The following is a 5,410-nucleotide window of genomic DNA, read 5'->3' as shown; positions in this document are numbered from 1 at the left end:
AACTGTTTTCAGGGATGCTAGATCATTTGAGAAGCTTTAATATTTTGCAATAGCTGCAGAACTCTCTGGGAAAGAAATGATTTTATGAACAAACGATTTGTAATTAAAATTAAGTATCACAAATAATTAAATGCTCCCAAACCCATATGTGGTACTTTTGTTAGCCCAGGAGTCTCTCCTTCACACTCTGCATTTTTCTTGACTCTAATACAATATAACACAATATTACCCATAGCAGATGCTTCAGAGATGGCACTTGTCAGTCTACTGTAATCATAGACCTCTCCTGCATATTCTATGTGAAGCTAATATAAGTATTTTTCTAACATGAGTATTTTATGTATATACATACATTCCCCTCCCCAACTAGGTGCTAACCTTAAATAATGTCACCTAAAATTATTTTAGAATGATGAAACCCCATGTGAACAAGAAGAGAATGAAGACAGCATGGCGACAAAGCAGAAATGAGAGACGAAGAAAGAAAAACAGATGAAATTCAAGCCCAGAATTCCAGTCATTCAACTTGAAGTGGCTAGTGTGGTTCCTGTCCATCTTTGTTAATTTGGTGAGGTGCCACATTATTCGTCCAGAAAAACTACTTCTTGCTTAAAATATGTGATAGTGCCAAAAAATTAAAATATGTATTTAAGTTTTAAATTTAGTTTTCAAAATTAAATACAAGACCTGTTCTATAATAGTTCTTAACCTACAAAATATACAATCATTGTGAATTACCTATTAGAGAAAAAGCCTATCTGCTGGCTTATACAGCAAATAAAAACTTCTTTCCCACTTTTATTCTACAAAACTAGAAATTGAGAAATTGCAAAGAAAAGACACTATAAAAATTCATGTTTAAGAGTTCACATTCATCATTTCCCTGTTTCCTCTTCCCATTCCAATGTCTAGCCAAATTCCAGGGAAAGTTTCTCTTGTGGGAGAAAAAAATATCAGTCAATGGTTCTGTCACAAAGATTTACACTAAGTTTTAAAAAATGTGTAATTCATACTTCAAATGTTAAGTCGAAATATATCATTTAAAAATTCTGAAAAAAATCCTGAAGAAAACGACAGCAACAACAACAACAAAAAACACAAACTGCAAACCTTAACCCTAACCTTAACCTTTATAATACTAAAGGCTGCTTTACAATGAAGCACCACAGTTTATAAAAGGAAGATTAGAATACACACTTAAGTATCTAGTTGTACCTCATAAATATGTCAGTCATATTTCCAAAACTTCATAAATACAATATTAACTGTAAGAATTTAGGTGAGTCTAATAATATTTCTAGGTGTTACTGAACTTTAAATAAGATAGGCTTGATTATCTAAGAAAATTATTTAGTTTTACAAAATAATTGCCTTGTTAAGTGATACAGATGAGGACCACAGCATACTGGCACAATGCTTTTCTCCATTCTAATTGAAGGAAATCCTTTCTGAGTTGGTAAAATTGATGCCTTCTAAGTAGGATAAAATTTCAACGGGTGATATCCATTTTATAACTCACAGCATAAATGTTGGTCATAGCAATTCTTAGCAGCTTCCTGCCTAATTATAAAAGATCCTATATTCTCAGAATCATGTTTTTTAGTAAATTGTTTTCTGGCATTTTATACCACTAATTATATCTCCTTTAAGTATCCTCCAGAAGAAGTTTCCTCTATCTCAGGGATTTCCTAATCCACTGACAAAGTCATTTTATCCTGATGTTGGTCATTAAATTCTTTGTCCTCTTATGCCTTCTTCATTTTGAGTGTTTCCTGGTACACTTAACCTCAAATATATTTTAGAAATAAAAACTATGTGTTTTTTTCCTATTTGAGTACTATCAAACCACAATATTGAGATAAACAATGTATATCTTGGGTTTAAATATCATCAGATCATAAAGATTGATGTCTGAGTTAATATCTTAAAGTAATATGAATGTGTATGATAAAATATTAACAGAAAAAATAAACTTATTTGATCCACAACATGATAGAATTAAAATACCAGTACACTATTTGTATTTCGTATTTTATATGTGATAACTTTTATATATATTCTTTTGATATTTTTCACCTTCATACCTAAACTGGAAGAGGCACAGCAGAAAAACTCATAGATGTAGTCTTAACACATTTGAGTGTTCTATCAGAGGACAGATGTACTTTTATCTAGTCATCCCTGCAATATGTACTTCAATCACTCAAGTAGTGATCAATCAAGAATATTTTAGATTTAATTTTTGTTTTCAAAATGAGTTCATAGCTCGTTTTATATGCCAGGGGGCACTGTGGTTCAATGTTAGTGTTTCTAATTGTTCCATAAGTTGTTAGGACTTAGTTGCTCATGGATTTTTGTAGTAATCTTTTTTTCCCCCACTTATACAGTGAAAACATCCCTGAGTAAGTTTACAGTGATAAAACACAGTTTTGCTGATGGCCTGCTTATGACTTGCCAGTTTATTGCTGCTAGCCAATAAGAAGTACTTTGATACTGAACATGTATTCCTGGTAAAGAATATGAAAGAATTAACACTGTAAGTTACTTCTAGTCAACTACTAAAACATATTTTACTCTGAAACATAAACAGGCTCTCTGATTAATATAAATACTTGGAATCATGTTGAAGAGTTTGATGTCTGATTACTTTTTTAACATTCATATACTAAGAGGCCTTTGTTCTATTGTTATATAAATTCTAAGTTGAATTCTAGGCTTCTGGTTATAGACTGAAAGGTATTTGAATTCTCAGGTTTTTCCTATGTTGTTACACCAAATACCCCACTGGTATAAAAACAAGAAAAAAATTCTTAAACACTGAAAATTACATTTTCAGACTTCAACCTTAATACTATTGTTATTCATCTAGTCTCACAAGGATACTTAATTTTAATGTAATGTTTCAGGCCTCCCATATTTTTTGCCCTAACAAAAACCATACTGGATTCCTGAGCTATATTATCATTGCTTCGGTGACTGGGTGTTCCTGGGTGTGGATCTGGCACTAGTTGGGTGCTTCTGGAATGTAAACTGTTTCATTTCCAACTTCTGAGTCTTCACTGATGACTATAATGACCATTATGCTTAACTAATAGTACATGTCTTAGTTTAGGAGTTAGTCTCAGACAAGAGATATTAAATACCATTTGAGTAAAAACTGCAGATTGATTTGATCCACATCCATTCTGTTCTCCCTTAGAGTACTGTCTTTTCTAGAGATGCTGCAAAACCAAAAATGTCATCTTCCATAATCTCTTACAATTAGAATTCTGCAGACACAGTTTAAAATTAAATGTGTTCTCACAATATTTAGAACTGAGATAAAAAAAAATATTCTGGCCTCTTTTGATGCATTCTGTTGTGTAGCAGTTATCAGATTAGATAATCACATGTGGAAAATACTGGGTACACAGCCATCATTAGAGCAACAGAGCCTGATTAGGTTAGAGGTAACTTCATCCAAAATAATTATATTTTGATTTTACTTTTACTTCACATCAAAGAGTAGCTTTAATGATTTCCTTCTCCTTGTGAGTGTGCAGGTTATATTATTCTGTGAGTCTTATTCTTTCTAAATATTAGGACAGAAATTCACTGATGGTTTTCAATTTTAACTGAGGTGTGGAGTGTGTGTCATACAAGACTGTGAGTGAAGCTGAGCTGAATGACTACCACAGTCATGCTAATCATATTTAACCTTAGATCTCCAGAGGTGATTTTCCATTCCTGATCCCATTAGAAGACAAATCTCTTCAAGTCTGGCACAGTACCTGCTAATGAATAATCACAGTCATCATGTAATATTCCAATATTGTGTCCTTTTCAATTTGTTTGCAGTAGCTAGAATAATAAAGCTAAAGCTTTGAAAGGAGAAGTGCCTTATTGATAGATATTAGTTAGAAATGTTAAGAAGATTGTCTGTACTAGAGCAGCAAGGGAGTTAAGCTTAAAGAAGGAAACAGGTGTCCCACCAGTCTCTATATCCTTCAAACTCCCTACAGATGTGTGCCGGAAGAGGATAGGGATAGTTTTAGCCACTCCATCGTGAGCTTTTACTGTGATAAACTATTTTGTCAAAGGCCATTTTAAAAAAAGTTATTATTTATTGCTACTAGCAAATATAACCTGATCATTGCCCGAAAGAGATCAGGTTGAATTGATAAATTATTTGTTTATTAAAACATCAGGATTACTTGCTATTTATGGAAATCTGATCAAAGAAAAGAAACTCAGAACATCACTGAGTATAAAGGGCTAGGTGGGTGTCATCATGCTTCTCATCAAGAATGGGCTGGCATTCAGGGAAATCATGAAATAATTTGCCAATATGTTTAGATTACATTGAGAGTAAAAAGGTAGATACAGTTTTAACTAAAGTAACAGTTAAGTCCACTTTCAAAATTTTGTTTCATTTTTATAAAAATACTATATTATCCTGTTTATACCATAAGATACACAGTATTCAACTTTTGTAGAAAAGAGCCTGAGTGGCAAAGAAAGAAAAAATAATATCATGATGAGATGGCACTTGCTTAGAGAAACCAGGTCCAAAAGGAAAAAGATTTCTTTAGGCACCTAGGCCTACATATGGAGTTAAACCAAATTAGAATCAGAAGCTTGGTTTTCAATTGGCAGTAAATTTAATAAATACACAATCCAGTGGGTAATTCTACTCTTTGAATGGACTTGAAAGTAGTTGACTTCAAATTATGTCTGTTTTCAGGTAAAACGCTGTTGAAAAAAACCTATATGCCTATATATAGCTAAGGCTAAACACACAGCCAGGAGATGTTTAGTAAGTGAGATTACTTAAAGACAGATAATTCTATATGACTCCAGAGCTGGTGGGAGAAGTGTCTGCTGGAGACATCTCCAGACATAATACAACTCATTGTGGACTGTTTCAGAGAAAACTTACTGGCAAGTTTTCTTTCTCCCATGGAGGTATCTCCCCAACTTCTAAAGACTTAGGTAGGACTGGATACCCAAACATCTTTACCAGGCTACGGTTAGGGTTTTGATATGAAGTCAACAAAGCCTAATATAGTCATGTTAGGTAGAAAGAGATTTATTAGAAGATGTTGTGTGGTTGATCATTAAAGGACTTGGAAGTGAGAAGATGACTAGATACAGATCACAGCAAAGGCAGCCAACTACCAGACTGCTCAGGCAGAAACCATACAGTCACTTACGCTTACATACAGTACTCTGAGGAGGGAGAATGTGACCAAAATGGTCCAAATACCTAAATAGTATAAATATCTTCCAGTGGAAATAAGAACACTGCAACATAAATTGGTACATCATCAAAGCTCAAATAGACTTATTTGTGAATATTAAAGCTTGTTTTTGGTGTGAGGAATTCTAGTGAATAGGTCAAGTATGTAGCAATGTAGGTACTTTTTTTTTT

The sequence above is a fragment of the Suricata suricatta genome, chromosome 2 (assembly GCF_006229205.1).
Source record: "Suricata suricatta isolate VVHF042 chromosome 2, meerkat_22Aug2017_6uvM2_HiC, whole genome shotgun sequence".
In the NCBI taxonomy this organism is placed as follows: domain Eukaryota; kingdom Metazoa; phylum Chordata; class Mammalia; order Carnivora; family Herpestidae; genus Suricata; species Suricata suricatta.
This window is presented reverse-complemented; position numbering follows the sequence as displayed.